The following is a 21,205-nucleotide window of genomic DNA, read 5'->3' on the forward strand; positions in this document are numbered from 1 at the left end:
TAACCAAAGTCTTCCAATGTGAATGCTGCTGCCAACTTCAGTACCACTCAACTGTAAACCAGGGTCTTTGGGACTGGTTGAAAGGTGCATGATACCACAGATTAGTTGAAGCTAAGTTGGCATGTCTAGTACCAATACAGAATAAAAATGTGAAAGTTGGGGGTGGGTGAGGGGGACAACCAGAGGCGGGATCCAACCAGTTCTCACCACTTCTCTAGAAGTGGTTACTAATTTTTTCTGAGTGCCGAGAAAGGGTTACTAAAGCAACCTCCCTGCCCAATAGGGACTGGTGTGTGCAGTGGCGCCACTGTTTGAATCCCACCACTATCGGAACCTGTTATTCAAATTTTTGGATCCCACCACTGGGGACAACCAAAGACTTGTCAATTTTCCAACAGCATTTTTTTTTGGAGAAAAAACATCTGGGAAATGTTTCTTCTCTTTTGAGATAAGTAAAATGTTTAATACACCATTTTACTCACTCAGTATGAAGACTTTTATACAGGGATCTCTGGTATGAAATATTTTTTGTGTATACACTAGATTCAGACCTGGATAGCTCAGGCTAGCCTGGTTTTGTAAGATTCAGACGCTAAGCAGGGTCAACTTTAGTAAATATTTGGATGGGAGACTCCCAAGGAATACCAGGGTCATGTCGCAGAGGCAGCCAATGGCAAACCACTACTAAACATCTCTTGCCTTGAAAACCCCACTAGGGGTTATCATAAACCAGATGTAACTTGATGGGGGGGGGGATGCAATAGATATATACAATATTTTCAAGGACATGTTTGTAGAGGATAAATTTTGTCCACAATCCATATGCTATAATGTGTATGACTATTCTACTGAAGAGGTTATTGTCTTCAGTGCCAGGTTATGTTCAACTTGATATCCAAATATGCTATCAGTCCTACTGGGACTGTTGGAAATGGTTTATACCTAAACAATACACTTTATTGTATTGATCCAGCGTGGTGTAGTGGTTAAGAGCAGGTGCACTCTAATCTGGAGAGCCGGGTTTGATTCCCTGCTCTGCTACTTGAGCTGTGGAGGCTTATCTGGTGAACTAGATTAGTTTGTGCACTCCAACACATTACAGCTGGGTGACCTTGGGCTAGTCCAGGGGTAGGGAACCTGCGGCTCTCCAGATGTTCAGGAACTACAATTCCCATCAGCCCCTACCAGCATGGCCAATTGGCCATGCTGACAGAGGCTGATGGGAATTGTAGTTCCTGAACATCTGGAGAGCCGCGGGTTCCCTACCCCTGGGCTAGTCACAGTTCTCTCAGCCCCACCTATCTTATAGGGCGTTGTGCGGGGGGAAGGGAAAGGAGTTTGTAAGCCCCTTTGAGACTCCTTACAGGAGAGAAAGGGGGGATATAAATCCAACTCTTCTTTATTTTCTTTAATACAAAATAGGTATTTTCTTTTTTCAACTGATTGTTTTCCTACGTCTCAGATGGAAAAATTAAGCTGTAGGTTATTATCACACAGCAGTATGAAGCTGTCTTTAGTATTGGGTGTACTTACAATTTTGTTTGTAGAAAATTAAAGCATTCATACTTATAAATGTACCAACGGGCATAAGAGAAAGCCAGTCGGGAACTGTGGTTAGAGTGTCAAACTTGGCTTTGGGAGACTCAGGTTCACATTCACACTCTGCTATTGAAGTTACAAACTAAGCCTGTCCTACCTCACAGGTGGCTGTGAAGATAAAATGGCCGTGAGGAAAAGAACGTAAGGCATTTTGGTGAGGGAAGACAGGGTATAAATAAACTGAATAAGCCAGTTATATGCTAAACTAGAAATTATGTATTTTATAGTGTAAAAATAGTAAAGTTTATAGTTGATTTAATTAATTTATAGTATTAGTAATTTATAGTATTAGTAATTTATAGTATTAGTAATTTATAGTATTAATTAGTATATACAATTTATAGATCTTGGGGAAGGCTATACCTTTTTAGTAAATAGGCTATGAATAACGAATATCTTAATCCTGTCTTTTAAGTGTAGTTTTACTATAAGAACATAAGAACATAAGAACAAGCCAGCTGGATCAGACCAAAGTCCATCTAGTCCAGCTCTCTGCTACTCGCAGTGGCCCACCAGGTGCCTTTGGGAGCTCACATGTAGGATGTGAACGCAATGGCCTTCTGAGGCTGTTGCTCCCGATCACCTGGTCTGTTAAGGCATTTGCAATCTCAGATCAAAGAGGATCAAGATTGGTAGCCATAAATCAACTTCTCCTCCATAAATCTGTCCAAGCCCCTTTTAAAGCTATCCAGGTTAGTGGCCATCACCACCTCCTGTGGCAGCATATTCCAAACACCAATCACACGTTGCGTGAAGAAGTGTTTCCTTTTATTAGTTGTAATTCTTCCCCCCAGCATTTTCAATGAATGTCCCCTGGTTCTAGTATTGTGAGAAAGAGAGAAAAATGTCTCTCTGTCAACATTTTCTACCCCATGCATAATTTTGTAGACTTCAATCATATCCCCCCTCAGCCGCCTCCTCTCCAAACTAAAGAGTCCCAAACGCTGCAGCCTCTCCTCATAGGGAAGGTGCTCCAGTCCCTCAATCATCCTTGTTGCCCTTCTCTGCACTTTTTCTATCTCCTCAATATCCTTTTTGAGATGCGGCGACCAGAACTGGACACAGTACTCCAAGTGCGGTCGCACCACTGCTTTATATAAGGGCATGACAATCTTTGCAGTTTTATTATCAATTCCTTTTCTAATGATCCCCAGCATAGAGTTTGCCTTTTTCACAGCTGCCATGCATTGAGTTGACATTCCCATGGAACTATCAACTAAGACGCCTAAATCCCTTTCCTGGTCTGTGACTGATAGCACTGACCCCTGTAGCGTGTATGTGAAGTTTGGATTTTTTGCCCCTATGTGCATCACTTTACATTTTGCTACATTGTACTATACGTGTTGTACTATACGTGTTGTACTATACTAGTCCTGAGCACATTGTACTATACGTGCTCACAATCCTGTGTACAATGGAATGGACAAAAAAATTTAATCTACGTTATTTTTATAAATGAAGTGTTATTTTAGAATGTAAAACTACTCATAGACGCCATGTACAACTCTTTTAAATTTAGTGATGGTCTATACTCACGCTTTTGTATCTTATGCCAATAAAGGTCTATTGTATTGTATTGTAAGTTTATAGTTGAAATAAAAACCAGATATATTTCAATCTTCTGTAAAAACTTATAACTGTAAAACTGTAAAAACATCTCGAATATGGAGACCTGCTGGGAAGAAGAAGGGAAAGGAGTTTGTAAGCCACCTTGAATCTCCTTACAGGAGAGAAAGGTGGGGTATAAATAGAAAGTCTTCTTCTTCTAAATGGAAGTCACCTAATAGAAGAGGAGGGAACAAGAAAGCTCTTGCCTTATTTCTGATACTTCGGTTTATATCTATAGGATCATTTGAACTGAATCACTGGTTTTATATGTAGCCTTACAAGTTGTTCAAGAGCCTCATTTCTCTGTTCCATAAAGCAGGGGAACTGATGAGCTCTCTCATTTTGCTGTTGAGAAGTCAAGGGAAATGAATAAGGATATATTCAAGTTTAATCAAGTAGGTTTTTGTGCTACCATGGTGAATACTATAATAACATACAGAGACACATTTATGAGCACATATCAGGCAGGGTGTGTTGTGGCCACTGGAGCTTCCTCAAGTATGCCTCCTGGATGTTTTCTAAAGAAGAAGTTCCTTTTCACATTTTATTGCATTTACCGCTGCAAACACTGGTATATATGTGGTCACGTTTCATATGTTCCTTTTTCTTAAGAAAAACTACAAAATGAGTACATTTTTATTGACTGCCCTTTAAATCTATCATTGGCAGCCATTCAAGCAAGGGCAAGGAAATTTACATTTGCCTATAGAAGGAAGAGCAGTCATTACATGTCAGTCTTTTGTCGAGGGCTGTAAGAATACTGCAAATTATATTCTGTGCCAGAGGTCTCTTACAGCACAGTCCTGAGCACATAATCTCAGAATTAAGTGCTACTGTGTTCACTGGGGCTCAGTCCCAGGTAAGTGTATTGCAAACTTACACACTGCAGAGTTCATTGAAGTCAATGGACTTAAAATGGTGTAATTCTAATTAGAACTGCACATTAATCAAGCAAATTCTAAATCTGTTCTTGGGGAAAGAGATAACAACACAGTCAGCATGTTTATCTTCTCTTTGATGGTTTCAAAGCACAATCACTGTTAATATTTCTTTTGCTATACTGATATAAGTAACAGGCTGAAATGCTGATAAGGATGCAAAAAAGTGAACTTGTTTTCAATTGACAGAAGTGTACAGAATCAAGACTCCAAACTGGAAATGACATCAATAAACGTATCAATTCAAGAAAATATTTTAGAATGTTTACCTTATGCTTTCTACAGTTAAAAATTTAACCCCACATGATGAAATAGAACATATGACTATCAGTTTAAAGTATATATTCATGTATGTGCTCGGTAAAAAGTAGTAGTGAATATAAACAGAAACTTTACTAAACTGTTCAGAATGGAGAAGGAATTCAATTGAGATAATGCTCCTATAAGAAAAAGACTTAGAAGAAAAAGCATGTATTGGTAAAAAAAAATGGTTACCAGCTGGTATTACCTCTATGCAGTTCCTTGTGAACAATTGTTAAGCTTTCTGGGTAGGATAAAAAATAATGTTGGACTAAAATTTAAATACCTCTGTCATTAGAATAAAGCTTGTTGCGAGTTGGCAAAATATTATTATTTGTGAGTAGGCAGAATGTTATTATTTGGGTTATTTGATAATATTACTATTATTTGGGTTATTATAATATTTATAACCCAAATATTTGGGTTATATTATTAGTAATATTATATATTATTATTAATAATGTTATTATTAGGGTTATTTGATAATAAAATGAGAAATCAAAATGTTGGTAGTGTAACAAACAAGATGACAGCTCCAGAAATTGTTCAAACATCCAAGGCCGGCAGATAATCAGTGACAAAACAATCTTGTTGTAGTTACACTCAGCAAGGGCACAATCCATCAGAACATTTTCCTGGTGGGCAAGTCTCACCAACCCCACTTGCAGGCTCCATTCACTGCAACGAGACCTGCTCTGCTGTATGAGGAACAATGGGAAAAGGAGACTGGCATTTAACTGGAAAACTGTCAGCAGCTAAATGGGATTTTAAAAATCTAGCTGGGATTTTAAGGTTAAAGATTATTGCTATTATACAGGATTAGCTGCTCGGAGCTACAATTAGTGGAGGACTCAGAAATATTTTCATGAGAGCAGCAGGCATACTTAGTGAAATGTTGTGTGGGAAGAAGATCACAGAAGAATATTTGTTACAAGGGGAAACACCGAATAGCTGCAGTGTTTTTGTGCACTGAGTGTCAGGTTGGGAGATTCAGGTTCAAATCTTCACTCTGCCATGGAAGCTTGATGGGTGACCTTGGGCCAGACACATACTTAACCCAGCCCCCCTCACAGAAGGATGGGATAACCATGCTGTTAGGTCCTTTGGATCCCTCAGTGGGAAGAAAAGCAAAGTGTAACTATAATATAGTGTAAATAAAATAATCTACTCGATCAATCACTTTTTAAAATGTTGAACCTGTACACCAACAAGTGATCAGTCTAGAATGTATCACACTCATGTGCAACATTCACAAAAGCCAAGTAATTCCAAATTACATCCTATGTCCAAGCTTAAGTATGAATGATACAGTTATTGTCTGTCCTACCCATCAGTTCAAAGAGCAGGTGATGAGTGACCTAAAAGGAAGTGATTAATGTATACTTAAGCCACACTACATCACAGAATTAACTGATCTAATTAAATGACAAAGGGGATTCCTTTGTAATAAAGGGCATTTTTGCACAAAACAGGAAAATCTTTGGGAGATGCATCATTATCATGGAGAGGGGTGTGGTGGGACAAAGCAGGACTAATAGTGCTACAACGTTTAATAGTTCTATCCTAAACTTCACTTCAAAGGCATTTCCTTGACTTCAATGAAAAATATCCTCCATATAAATTTCTAAGAGAACAGTGAAAGCATACTATATAAATTGAACTTAAGTCAGAACTGAAAAAAAAAACCAAAGTAGAAGGATAAAAAAATCAGCCTATTTTTGTCTCTTCAAAGAGACAAGAAGGTGGGAGAAAAAAGATTCCACCAGTGTCTCATGATATTATGCTGGTGGTTGCAAGACAGTACACAATTGGGGGCCAGATCGTTGGGTCATCACATCACTTTCATGGTAAAGCTGCAAGACTTAAAAAAAAAACAGTAAATGAGCCTAGCCGAACAAATCACACATGCAGATGCCCACAGTTAGCCTATCCACAAAGGTCAGACAAGTATGGCAAACAGCATTTCCCCAGTTCACAAGTCTGTCAGTGTCAAATGTCACAAGGCACTAATTTGTCATGCTGACTTTTATCTGGAAGTGCTTAGAAATGTGACAGTATTCCTCAGATGGCTTTCTTTTTCCTTTAGAAGTTGTGTGAATATTCTCTCCTGCCTCCAGCCTCACAAGAGAAGATATTTAACTCTACTTGACATGCTGAAATAAAAACCCCACTCATAGATGGCCAATGATAATCAAACGCACTTGTGAAAGGCATGCTTCCCTGTAAGAGGCTATATCAGGGGAAAGGGGGTAGTACAATATCAAGGTGTCTGTTAAAAGAAAAAATATATTTTTAAAAGTTTACATTTAAAATCTCAGCCCTACTCCAAATTCTTGTAGCACTGGTATCTAGAAACTTAAAACTAGAACTGGCATAAAAATCTGGGTCTGACAAAAAAATCTGGCTTTTGCACTTGAATTCCAGTTATCTGTAGACAGTTTTTCAAATAACAGTTTCTATTGATGTGTAGCTGCTTCTGATAAAGCATTGCATATATACAGACATTCACCAGAATTTCACTAAAAGCAAATTGATACTCAGAATTAATATCTAACTATGTACACTGGTTATGTGCAAATGTCTTGGTCTTGCTGATGTTCATTCTAAGGGAAGCTCCGTTTTTACAAAAAACAATTACTTGGTTCAAGTCATCCCCCCCTCCCCCCATCACAGTGGGACAGACAAAACCATAACTCATCTTGGCACAGCAAGAAAATCACATTGCTTCATTTTGATGCTATTCTTCTCTTACCTACAGTCCAGCTTGGGGTAGGTTCACCATACAGTCCCAGTCATTTAAGTGGATGAGACAAATCAAAAAACATAAAAGACTGAAAAATTACTGCTCAATTTGTTTCAGCAGCTGTCCCCTATAATGAAGTGGAACAATAAAACCACAGGCTGCTGCCACACACTGTGCTGGAAGCGGAATAAATACCCTGAACAGTCAGTCTGAAAATACACTTCAGTTCTAAGGTGTATTACAGCTAATTCCCACGCAATCCAGGCGTGTGAGTTATACATGGAAGCAAGACTCATAGAGGCCCCAATCCATATTAACGGGGAGAATCTGCATGTCTAAGGCTTGCTCCCACAGCCCCAGTATGCATAAAACCTACACACACACCCACTACAAGCTGGTGTTTCAAGCCAGTTTTCATGTAAAAGTAGATGAACCACTGCTTGGAGTATAACTTACTAATAGGACATTCTGTCACCTCACTGCAGGGAAGATGCTCAAGCTGCCAGCAGTAAAGGCAAAATGCAAGAAGAGGAGGCTACTGTAAACATGTGCAGCTACATTTCAGAGAGATGGAAGGAAAGAAATGGTTCAGTCTTTGCATCTCTCTTGTATCTGAAGCAAACACTGTACAGCAAATCAACATTTTACTCATTTGAATTAAAATTTATAAAACAGCACCATATGTTTTTAGAGCAATAAGCATGTTTACCCAAGATTATAAAACAAACATAAGAGTACAAGACATAGGGACCCTAACACTTGCAAATACAATGTACACAGCGAGCTGGAATTCATGGTGCAATACACATTTCTGTACTAGAACTGCCTAAGAATGTTTCATTCATAATAAGGAAGTCTTTATCCATCCAGCACATTTCATCCTATCTTTCCTCCCAAGACAGTTGGTGCCCACGGTTCTCCTTCCTCATTTCATTTCTCAGAACTATTTTGTGAGATTGATCAGGCTGACAGACAGCAGGCTGAAGCATTAGAATGTCTGACTAGGATACAGGAGACCCAGGAATGAATCCCCACTCAGTCACTGAAGTTCACTGGGTGACCTTGGGCCATTCTCTCTTTCTTCACCTATATCCCAGGGTTCTTAAGAGGAAAATAGGAGGTGAGTGACCAACACTGTAAGCCGCTTTCAGTCTCGACTGGGGAGAAAAAAATAATATAAATATCGAAATATAGAGTGGCTAACCCAAGGACACTCACAATGTAATCTTAAACAGAACGGCATCCTTTTAAATGTACTGAAATCATTGTAACCCTCTGTTGAGGACTGCATAGCTTGAAGGAAGAGTAGAGATTTGCATAGGTCTCCCGAAGTCTGGTCCAGCATGGTAACTATAACACCATGCTGGTTCTCAGCATCTGGAACTCAGAAGTACACTTACAAAATACAGTAACAGTTTCCTAATCCCGGATACAACTGTAGTTACATGTATGACAAGAACACAAGTGATAAAATGAGGGTTTTCCCTCCTAGATGGAAATACACAAATCTACTTTGTTTAGAACGCAGCCGTTCAAGACGGTATGTGTACAGCTAAATCCCAATGATTTCAACAGAAAAGGCAGTATTTTGTTTCCTTCTGAGCACAGAAGTGGCTAATTGGTTGTTTGTGCACAATCTATATCATGTTATCCTACCCCCTCTCCAATAACGAATCCACTGGGAAACTAGAGCAACTATTACAAAGTGACATGTGGATGTTATTTGCAACAGCATTTCAGGTATCTAGGACCGCATAGCACAGGGGTAGGGAACCTGCGGCTCGAGAGCCGCATGCGGCTCTTCTGCCCTTGCACTGCGGCTCCATGAGCCGAGCCACTGGCCCCATCCTTGCCCGCCCTGCAGGCAGCAGGGCAGGCACACCAACTACCCACAGCCGGCTGGGCTGCACCGCGGGCTTCCCCTCTCGCCCGCCCCATTGGAACGGGGTGGGCGCTTTCCCGGCGGCCGGCGAGGCCAAGCCGCCGGCTTCATCCTTGCCCGCCCTGCAGGCAGCAGGGCAGGTGCACCAATTGCCCGCGGTCGGCTGGGCCATGCAGCGGGCTTCCCCTCTTGCCCGCCCCGTTGGAGCGGGGTGGGCGCTTTCCCGGCAGCCGGCGAGGCTGAGCCACCAGTTTCATCCTTGCCTACCCTGCAGGCAGCAGGGCGGCCGCACCAATTGCCTGCGGCCGGCTGGGCCACACCGCGGGCTTCCCCTCTCGCCCGCCCCATTGGAGCGGGGTGGGTGTTTTCCCGGCGGCCGGCAAGGCTGAGCCGATTACTTCATCCTTGCCCGCCCTGCAGGCAGCAGGGCGGACACATCCATGCGCTTCTCAGAATGAGCGGAGTAAAAGGTAAAAAACCCCAATATATAGTGTTATCTTTATTTTAAATGTCAAAAATTATTTGCGGCTCCAAGTGTTTTCTTTTCCCATGGAAAACGGGTCCAAATGGCTCTTTGAGTGTTAAAGGTTCCCTGCCCCTGGCATAGCAGAAACGATACAACCATGTTCACACACCCTCCTTCCTAATTATACTGTTCAGGAAGTTCTGCTGCCCTGCCTTGTCACCAAAAACAAATTTGTGGTGTTCCAGTACAGGCCACATGCAGAAGACGTTCATTCTCCCAGGTACATGGTTACTCTGCCTCCTTCCTTGGTAGAAGAACAGGGTTATAGTGCCGTGGGTGATGGATGAGTCGGGAACCAGAAAGGCACCAAGAAAAACTGGATTTTATCTTCTAGAATTCACTTTAAGCAACTGGAAGACTAAAATCTCATACAAATAAACTTTAAAAAAATCAAACAAACGAACAAACTGATTTAACAGCTCAAACTATTAGTAGAAGTGGCTCCATGAGCAACAGCTATCAAGCAATTTGAAATTATCTGAAAAGTTTATTTAAAAACCAGAATTAAGGCTATGAATCTAACAATACACTCCCAGGAATAAGTTCCATTGGCTAAAAAGTCATACTTTTAAGCAAGCCTACTTAGCTCCAGAAATCACTTTCCCTGAATATGACTAGATATTTTTGTTTACTGCCAGTCCTCTCTTTCCAAAGCTCCAAAGATTTGCCTTTCAGGTTTAAAAAGAAAGGCGGGTGGGTGGGGGGGGGTGGACCATGTGAATACACACAGGAATAGCCCTGTCTTGTCTCTAACAGACCACCCAAGAGAGGATGGTATAATTCTGCTGCTACCTTTTCATCATTAAAAAGGTCAATCTAGACTTGCGGGTTCACTATTTTGGTTATCCGGAAAAGAGATGTAGAATTTGGAAACTCCATTCTGAGAGGGAGCTTTATCCTGAAGCGCTGGTTGGGATAATGACACAAAATAATTCCAAGCAGAAAAACACCCTTGACGGGAGAACCTTTTCTCCCGCTGTCGGGACCATCTCTCAGATCAACAACTACAAAAGGGTAAAACGCCCTGACCTCATCACCGCTCTCCTCCCAGTCTTTTTTAATTGTTTGTTTGGTCTCTGGGCGGTTCCTGAAAAAGGGGAGGGGGCAATTAAAAATAACAGATCCCCGGCAGGGAGAGACCGAGAGTGATTAATTGCAGTTGGGGAGGGCGCGGCGGCGCGGAGATGGCCCTCGCTGCCCCCCAGGAGGGCGGGACTTGCAGCCCCAGCCAGGCGAGCCGCGAAAACGCCGCCCGGACGCTGCCCTTGCAACCGGCCGGATTCAGGCGCACCGAGCGAGCAGTTTCCCAGGCGCAACCCTGCTCGCCTCCTTTTGCTTTTCCGCGGCGCGTGAACTGCAGACCGAGGCGCCTCGTCCTTTCTTTTCTTTCACACGCTGCCGCCAGGGAAGTTTCTCTGCCAAGGCGCCCCCCCCCCCGCCCATTGTTTTCACGGCTCGCCTGCGCCCCAGGGGGCCCGCCTTCCCACCTCGAGGAGAGCGCTTTGGGCACCTTGCAATGCCTCCCAGGGGCTGGGGGGGCGGCGGGCGGCGGGGAAAAGCAGTCACTTCTGTTCCCAGGTGGCCTCCGCGCTTCGGTGAGCGGAAAATACGCGCCCCCTCCCGGAATGGCGTGGAGGGCGACTTCCAGAAGACACCCCCCCCCCCCGGTGCAGTCGAGCACTAGCCGGCCTTTTCCCGTGCAATTGCTTCCCCTCTCTCTTTCCCTCGCCAATTTGATGGCTCCCAGGAGCGGTAAGAAAGAGCGGGTGACCCCAGCTGCACTTCCAGCCTCGGTCACCAGAAAAGGGCAAGAGGGGAGGCCCGGAATCCAAGAGCCAGCAATGTGTGGGGCTTGTCATTCAAGCAGTTTCTTCTGAAAAGAGGTTGAAGATAAATCCCCCTCCCCCACCCATTAGCTTGAGGGAACCACAGAACCAGACTTCAGCAGAAACTCGCTTTTGGAAAGGCAAAGTCGCACGGGCTCCTCGATGCGCAGGCAGACGTACATTCGCTAGAGGAAGGAAAGGTCTCCTCTCTCCTTCCACCCCAGGTGTCGTGTCGCGAATTAAACACAGCAAAAAAACCCCCAAACAAACCCAAACCGGTACTGAAAGAGAAGTCTGCAGGTTCAAAACGGCCCCAAATAAAAAGGCCCAGAGAACCAGATCCAGCCCACACATCTTCCAGGGACTGAAGAACAAGCAGCGCAGAGGGATCGGGGGAAGGTTCCAACGGGAAGAATCGCTAACCGCCCGGCCAACTGGTTTGAAGATGGGGGATACATAGATGGAGGGCTGTACGGGTGGGACAGGAAAATCAAGCAGGACGTGTGTGGGAAGGCAAGGCCGTTTAATTAACCGCGCCGTCCTTGCTGCTGCGATGCGCGGAAGGCAGCAAAGCCCCTTGTCTTGCCTCGCTGGCCGCCGGCCGCTCCGAGACTTTCCTAGATGCAGTGAGAGGGATGCCGGGCAAAGCCCCGGGAAGGTACAGTCGAGGTGTCGAGGAAGGAGGCCGGTGGCAGCTTTAATTGCAGCCCTCCCAGGAGCCCCACAGCAAGACCTAAAGCGTCCCGCTCCACACCACCGCCGCCCCCCGGCGCTGGAGGACCAGCTCGCCGCATGCTGCCCTCTCCTTGCCGGACCTGTCCCGGCGGCCACACATGGGCTTTGCGGACCAAGGTCCCTCCCCGGCCACTCACTGACCTTTCCGTCCGCTTTAGGGGAGCTCAGGCGCCTTCTGGCTCCTCCAGATGATCTCCGGCGCCCAGATGCCGGACCGGCTCGTCCGCTGCCTGTCCAACTCCTTATGCCGCCGCCGCCGCCGCCTCCTCTTCCTCCTCCCTACTGCGGTTAGCAGGTCCCAGCGTGAGAAGCAAAGAGGAGGCACCACGCAGGCGCAGCGCTAGGCGGGGCTGCTTCAGGTAAGCCCGGCTGCCTGCTGTCCAATACCTGCGCGAAGGAAGCGGGAGGAGAGCGCCTTCAATCGTGACAGCAGCAACGCGCATCCCAAGTCTTCGGCTGGAGGATCCCGCTGCAGTTGAGGGGCGCAAGAGTCGAGGGCGGCCACCCGCCTGCCCAGCTGGTCAATGCATTTGCTGCTTGCAGCGTTTTGGGCAGGGTGCTCCAGTGGGATTAAAGGGGGGGGACCAAGCCAATGGGGAGAAGCCACCTTCATGGCTTTGTCCTAGGTGAGAAGGAGAGGAAAGAGGGGCTCAGTATTAACCTTGAAGCCCTTAATTCTCCTATGGAGGTCTGCTAGGTTTTGAAGGGGAATTGGAATTTGTCGGACAGATCACTGATTCTGCATTCTAACATTCTACCTTGGGCTGGATAGTCATGATCTGAAGAGACCAGAATTTGAATCCTAGCTCAAGTCGAGCCTACCCCACAGGGCTGTTGTGACAATAAACGCAGATACACTAATGTGAGCTGTTTGGAGATAGGGGAGGTAAAAGAGAGGAGTTTTGGATTTATACCCCCCTTCTCTTCTGTAAGGAGACTCAAAGGGGCTTGCAATCACCTTTCCCCACCCCCACCCCACAACTGTGAGATGGGTGGGGCTGAGAGCTGCAAAAAGCTGTGACTAGCCCAAGGTGACCCAGCTGCTGTGTGCTGGACTGCACAAGCTAGTCTAGTTCCCCAAATACGCTTCCACAGCTCAAGTGGCAGAGCAGGAAATCAAACCCAGTTCTCCAGATTAGAGTGCACCTGCTCTTAAACACTACCCCACTGCTGCTCCTAAAAGGGTAAAGGCTGTGCAAACACTAGGTCATTACTGACACATGGGGCATGATGTCACATCATGATGTTTACTGGGCAGTCTATGTTTTTTGCAGTGGTTTGCCATTGCCTTCCCCAGTTGTACACAGATAGTAATGGAATCCCCATCCATATACATCCATTTAATTGTGGTATTTAAAATGTGCTCTTTAAACCCAAGGTGCGTGGGTCTGGTAGTAGTGAAAGAGCGTGCTTTTCACCACACCCAGCCAAGATTGTATTATAGTGATTTCAATTAACAGACAGATCAGTGAAGAGTTTTGTGGCACCTTAAAGATTTGTTGAAGCATAAACTTTCACAGCCACCACTAACATGTTAGTCATTACCATCAATGTCCTGAGAGATTCTTGCTTTTCCCTGAAGTAAATTCACAATTTTAGTTGGGGAACAGGAAAAAAATATGCTTGTTATTGCTGTAATCACGCTATTTGTAAATACAAAAGGGTAGCTTGAAGGCCCAGTCCAGCCCAATTTCATCAGATCATGGCAGTTAAGCTGGTTAATATTTGGATGAGATACAGCCAAAGAATTCCAGGGTCACTATGCAAAGAAAAGCCACGGAAAACCCTATAGGGTTGCTAAAAGTCAGCTGCAACTTGACAGTACTGTACACAAACAGACTTGAATGGTGTTAATCCTTAACTGTGTTGACATCTTGAGCACTCATTAATTTAGGCAATCTCACCAATTTAAACCCTCTATTCAGTTTTAAATTTACTAGGTGGCTGAAGTCACTGTCTTTTATACTCATTTCCTCTGCTGAAAATGGCTGCATTAAAGACCTATCTTATAGTCTTCTTGCAAAGATGATTGTGATAAGAACTAAGGACTGCAAAGAGTTATACTGACAATTTTACCAAACCATTGGCACAAGGATTGTGACATGGCAGGATCTGCAAGACAGTCTGTGTGGTTTATTGCTTAGGGTGCTAGACTAGGCCTGGGAAGATCCAACTTCAAATTCCATCTCAGACATGAATCTCAATGGATGACCTTAGGCCATCCACAGTTTCTTTACCTGCTCTCTGTGTCTTGAGTGCTGTCAAGTCACTTCCGCCTTCTGACCTGGGATTTAATAACCTCCAAACCCCGCTACCATTAACAGCCTTGCCCAGACCTTGCAAACTGAGGGCCAAGGGCATCCTTTGCAAATCAATCCATCTAATGTTGGGTCTTTGTCTTTTCCTGCTGCTGTCAACTTTTTCTACCATGATTGTCTTTTTCAGTGAGTTTTGTCTTCTTGTGATGTGAGTAAAGTGGGATAGCTTCAGTTTAGTCATGTTAGCTTCTAGGGAGAATTCAGGCTTGATTTGATCTGGAATGCACTTATTTGTCTTTCTGGTGGTACATGGTATCTGTAAAACTTTCCTCCAACACCACATTTCAAATGAATTGACTTTCTTCCTGTCAGCTTTCTTCATTTGCAGGCATCTATAGTAGTGGGGCATACTGTGGTATGAATTATCTCGGTCACCAGTGACACACCCTTACCCTTAAGGAACTTTTTTAGTTCCTTCATGGCTGCCCCTCCCAGTCTTAATCTTCTTCTGATTTCTTGGTTGCATTCTACCTTTTGGTTGATGAGGGATAATTTAAATTTCTTCATTGTCAAGCGTAAAGTTGTGAGGATAAAATAAGGGAGGGGAAAATACCATATTCACTTGAAAGGAAGATAACTCCGATGAATCCTTTAAAACAGTCACCTCCAGGTTGGATTACTGTAACTCACTCTACACGGGCCTACCCTGCAGGCTGGTTCAAAAATTAAAAATTGAAATTAAAACCGGCTCAGAAAACCCAGTAATTAAAATTGGTCCAGAATGCTGCATTGAGGCTTCTCACCAGAACAACCGTGAGAGAGCACATAACACCAGTGCTACACCTGCATTGGCTGCCAATTGAATTCTAGATCAGGTCCAAGGTTTTGATTCTGATCTTTAAGGCCTTGAGTGGTCTGTGATCCTTGTGCTTGCAGAACTGCATTCCTCATATTGCCTACAGAGGTCTCTTCATTCCTCTAACAGTAATCTTTTAGTAGTCCCTCACCCCAAGGACATCCAGCTGGCTTCAACCAGAGCCAGGACCTTTTAACCCCTGGCTCTGTCCACTGACACCGGGGCCCTGTGGGATCTTAACCAGTTCTGCGGGGCCTGCAAGATGGAGATGTACCACCAGACTTTTGGTCAAGGCTACACACGTTCCCATTCAGAAACATAGCAAGGCGGAAAAGCGCCTAGTGCACTGGTGCATCCTTCATCCCCAAACCCTCCCCAGAATCCCCCCGCCCCTGGAATGTGCACCCCCCGTCCCCTTGGAGTTACGCCTCTGTTCCCATTGCACATCTGGCCTTCCTCCCAATTTCTACCAGGCACTTCTTAAAATGTGTGCTTGCTCCCCTCTTTTCAGCCCCTTGACACCTTGGAAGTTGTTTTTGTCGGGTGGGGAATGATATAACCTGTAGGCTAGGGTTGTGTATGATTCGCCATCCAGAGATGTTGTTGCATTAGATTATTTTAGTGTATTTTACTGTATTATCTGTACTTGTGTATTTTAGTTTTGTTATTCATCATCATCAGCAGCAGCAAACTTTATTCACAAGCAATTTTTATTAAACATGACTCCAACATCTGTGTAAACGTAATATGATTCCCCCTTTTGATGATGTTTCTGTGAGAAAAAAATCCCATTCTTGCATTTGAATAAAATACTGTTTACCACCCTGAGCTAGCAAGATAAAAATGTAAATAAATGCATAATCTTAAGAGGGTCATGGGAGTCCACTTAGAAGTCTGCCTGGGTATCAGCAACTGTGGCAAATCTAAGGGAATATAATATTTGAAATCAGATTAGCTTTGGCAGATTTAATTTTATTAATTGGCCTCTTAGAAAGCACTGTAACAGCAAACTAATTTACACTAACTATTCACCCCTGTTATTCTGCATGGAAGAACTGGGCATTACACCATTGTTAGCATTCAGCAAGTACTTGGTTTTACACTTCAGTTTGTAATGGGCAGGTAAAACCATGAGCAGGATTTGTGCATACTTAGGCCCCAGATTCTCTGGGTGTTTTGTAGGGACCAATTTATTGTTGCATAACCGTTGGTTACACTATTTTGTGTAATTGCTTTATTATTATTATAAGACTGTAAGGGTTTTCTGGGAGTACGCTCCATGGAATAACATGGAACTTACTTCCAAGTAGATGTATTTAGAGCCATCATGGTGTATGGTTAAGAGCAGGTGGATTCTAATCTGGAGAACCAGGTTTGATTCCCCACTCCTCCACCTGAGTGATGGAGGCTTATCTGGTGAATAAGATGTGTTTCTGCACTCCTATATTCCTGCTGGGTGACCTTGGGCTAGTCACAGTTCTTCAGAACTCCCTCAGCCCCACCTACCTCACAATGTGTCTGTTGCGGGGAGAGGAAGGGAAAGGAGTTTACAGGAGAGAAAGGTGGGATATAAACTCCGCCTCTTTCTTCTGGAAATTGCCTGTTTCTTAGTTCATTGATGGCTTTTCTCTGATGTACTTGTAGATGCATGAGATGTACCAGAAGGGAGACATAAAATACAGTGTGGGAAAGTGCTCTGAGAACAGCCCCAATTACATACATAAAACAAAAAATTCCAAGTGGTGGAAATTTAGGATTAAAATAAGCAGAGGAGTTATGGCTACAAATAAGAACATAACAGAGGAATAGGATTGTGTGACTTAATATGAAGAAAATGAAAGATGCCTTTGGATACTTAGTTGCTTGGTGGCTGAATAACAACTTAAATATCAATTAAAACACATTCCTGACATTCCACACTTCATAATCAGCTGCTCAGATGCTTAGGTAGAGACAACTGCTTTGAAGCTTAGGAGTTATATACTAAGAATAAAGCATTTTATCAGAGAATTTTTAAAAATGGCCTTGAGGACAATAGAATCCAAGTCACTGAATGACCTACCACAGAAAATTTCAGTAACAAATGGTCATCCCATTTCCTGATGAACCTCAGGGACAGGAGATTCCTTGTCCAGGAAAATTATTTCATTATAGTTTTCCAACGGATTTTAGAAACATGGAGCATCGTTTGGTGCAACTTGACTTCATTGCTTCATTTTCCATTTGATCTCCATCTTCTTCAAAGCAGTCAAGGTGTGGGTATGCCATATAGCACATTTAATTTTTTTTTCTATACGGAGATATCTCTGGTTTCTTCAACCTCAGTTCAGTGGCAAGTTTGGCTGCACAGTGTTTTTCTGGAGTTGATTGTCTGCCTATTCCAGCCCATGTTCACCATTAATTCTTTCCTCCTGTCTCATGTTTTACAGGCCTTGTATTCTCACAATATTTTTTGCCGAAACATGATTAAAATATGAAATTGCTGGCTCCAAGCTATGAATCCTTTGCTGCTTCCTCCTGAAACTATGCAAGGGGTTGCTACTTTTTTGCTGAACATGCCTGAATATGTATGTGTGTGTGTGTTTACTTTTACAATTACACACATACAGCCTGCTAATAGAGAAACATTTAAAAAACATTTTAAACAGTACAGCAGAATATACATGTACCTGCCTGTCATGTGTATATGTGAATTTTGTTCTTGGCTATGCATACCTGAATGTCGGGGGGTGGGGGGAGACTGAATAAGGAACGGCCTGCTATGCATTGTGATTTCAAAAATTCCCCTTTCAATCCCCTTCAGGTTCTTCTCAGCACTGTTGCAGTCTAGCCCTTCTTCCATTCCACATTGCAGTAATAATTCTAGTCTCCACACTGTGTATGTAATGTATTGTATTGATTGTGAGGTACTGTATTGTTTTAAGAGTCTGCAGCTGTTGCACTGGAATTGGTAATCAGTAGGTGTGTTATATTGAGCACAGCTGCAGAGTGATTTTAGGCTATGTGTGAGTAGCAGCTTTGAAATAAAGCACCATGTTTCTGGTTCCCTCTCCCAATTCTGGATTCTTTGAGACATGTGCAAACAGGTACAGGCTTAATTTGAGTGATAAACTTAAGGACGAAGTCTAGCGTAAAGTTTTGTGAAGCAAGGACTGTGAGTAAATTATGGCTTTCAAGCGGGCAGCTGGAAACAGTTTAATTTTGGAGTTTCCTTGAAGTGGCAGAGTTTAATGAGGTCCGATTGGAATTTTTTTTTTATCTTCTGGCAAAATGGCATAACAGGACCCAGGAAAGCGAAAAAGAGCCGGTTTTTGAGCCTCTGTGGTGAAGGGGTGTTTGACCCTCGCCTCAGCATTGATAGCCTAAGAGACTTTATCAGCAACACCGGGCTTGTAGAGATAATTGACTGCATTAAGCGGAACCATTTCATTCCCCAACCGCCAGAAATATTGAAGCTAGGACGGAGTGTTTTTTTATAAACGTGGATCAGGAGGGGGACTGGAAAGCATTGCAGATTATGTTGCAGTCTTTAATGATGCGGTTAAGCACAACAATGTAATTTCTCTCCAATTTGGAAGAAATGTTAAGGGATCGCCTGGGTCTGTGGCCTGAGAGAGGCACCATTGCAAAAGTTGCTGCTGGGCAAAGACAGATCCTTGACTTTTCAAAACGGGCATACCAAGAAGCCTTGAATTTTGAACTTGCTGCAGCCTCTACTTGGAGTGCGACATAGGAGCTCCACAGAGATTGCAAACAGCTGGCAGTGGACTGTAGACCCGGTAATGGTGAAATTGCAGAGGACTGGCAGCATGGTGCAATGAAGATGGGGAAGCACTCACCACAAACAGAGGGGAGGATGTTAACAGAGAAATGTATGAGTTGTGGTGGGCCCCATGAGAGAGAAAGGTGTAAATTTAAAGAGGCACAATGTTTCTGTTGTAAACGCAGGGGCATATTGGGAGAGTGTGCAGAGAAAAGGCATCAGGGACCAAGAAGACATGTTCCCGGCTCATCTGCTACACACTCTGTGGATGCACCTTGCTGTCCCCATGTAGCTGGCTTGACTGGCCAACCCCCACATGAGCAGTGTGATGGTGTTTACGCAGCTGATGTAATTAACCACGTACGGCAACCCGAGATCCAGCCGTAAGTTGTCGGTGACTGTGAAGATCCAGGATGTCCCTTGTGTGATGGAAGTGGATTCTGGGTCAGCATTCTCCATCGGTTCATGGGACACTTATAAAACATTTTGCTCACAGGATGATTTGGACATTCAATCTTGTGACTTACCACTCTCACGGATTATCAAGGACATAGAGTACCTGTGGTTGGCATGTGTAATGTCCATGTGAAATATCATATGTTTGATGGATGTTTGAAATTGTTAATAGTGGAAGGAAGGCGGACGAGCCTATTGGGGTTGGACTGGTTTGGGAGGTTGGGAATTGTAATTACTGGAATTCATGAGGTTAGCAAGTTGACATGGGAGGTGCTAGTGGGAGAATTTAAGAGTGTGTTTGCTGAGGGACTGGGCAGTATAAGGGTCCACCTATATCATTGCATCTTGATCCTTTAGTACCCCCAATACGCCTAAAAAATCACGGCATGCATTCCATTTGCTTTGGCGCCTAAAGTGGATGCAGAACTAGATTGGTTATTGAACAGGGAATATTGGAGCCAGTGGTAAAATGCAAAATGGGAAACTCCAATTGTGACCCCTGAAGGCCAATGGGGATGTGCGATTTGTGCTGATTATTATAAGTGCAACAATTAACAAGGCATTGCAGAAACATCCGCACTCCAGTGCCAGTTAAGGTCAGTCAGTTGTTAAAGCAACATTGGCAGGGGAGAAAGGTTTTGCAAAATTGTAGATCTAGCCGCAGGCATACCAACAGCTGGAAGTGGATGATGCCACTGCAGAAGCTCAGACGCATAAAGTGACTCTCACAGGGGGCATTCAGGAGTAAAGCTGCTGCAATTTGAGTGAGCTGAGTTCTTGGCATATTCCAGGAGCTTGATGGAAGAAATATTAAGAAACTTGCCGGAGTCATACCCATATTTTGATGATGTTCTTGATAGTGGGTGCAACTGAGGAGGAACTGATGACACGGGCACGGAAAGTACTGCAGTGCTTCAGGATGTAGGGCTGCGCTGTTAAGCCAAAAAAAATGCGTGTTTGGAGTAGCGCAAGTAGAGTTTTTGGGATACATGGTAGATGCAAGGGGAATCCAATCTCGACATTATCAGCAAAGGTGAGGGCCATCCAGGATGCCCCAGCACCACAGTCAAAGCAAGAGTTACAGACATTTTTGGGATTGCCAATTTTACCATTCATTCTGGTAAAGCATATAGGTCATTAATGGGAGGAGCATTTTCACTGCACCCATTTATTAGATAAACGGGCAGTGTGGCAGTGGACAAGTCAGCATGAGAAGGCATTCCGAGATGCTCAAAATCGATTGTTGTCACTCAGAAAGTGTATTGGTTCATTTTGATGAGAGGAAGCCATTAATTTTGATGTGCGATGCCTCCCCCCGCGATGGAGTTGAGCAGTGTTGAGCCACATCAATTGAGAGGATATGGAAGCTCCAATTGCGACATTATCTCTAGGACGCTATTCACAACGGAGCCTAAATTACGCGCAAATTGATAAGGAGGCATTAGCAATAGTGGCTGGGGTTAAGAAGTTTCATGAATTACGTATATGGGCGGCTTAACCATTTATGATTGTTACAGACCATAAGCCGCTGTTGGGATTATTTTCCCCAGAGCGCCAGACACCACAGATATTGTCCCCTAGAATGCTGCGGTGGGCAATGTTCCTGGAATGCATATGATTATGTCTTTGCAGCACCAGTCGGGAAAGAAAATTGGTCATGTAGATGCTGCTGAGTCGCTTAAGCCAGTACAAAGGAGGAGGAAGATCATTCCCCC

General features: G+C 43.9%; 1 protein-coding gene across 1 annotated transcript in view; it reads right to left on the reverse strand.

The window, feature by feature from the left end:
• FHDC1 (FH2 domain containing 1) overlaps window positions 1-12,433 on the reverse strand; it is a 54,147-nt gene extending 41,714 nt beyond the window's left edge. The window contains exon 1 of the mRNA XM_048510005.1: window positions 12,299-12,433. The gene's annotated coding sequence lies outside the window, so the exon portion shown is untranslated. The remainder of the gene's footprint in view (window positions 1-12,298) is intronic.
• Window positions 12,434-21,205: the final 8,772 nt, after the last annotated feature.

This window comes from Sphaerodactylus townsendi, linkage group LG10, assembly GCF_021028975.2.
Source record: "Sphaerodactylus townsendi isolate TG3544 linkage group LG10, MPM_Stown_v2.3, whole genome shotgun sequence".
In the NCBI taxonomy this organism is placed as follows: Eukaryota; Metazoa; Chordata; class Lepidosauria; order Squamata; family Sphaerodactylidae; genus Sphaerodactylus; species Sphaerodactylus townsendi.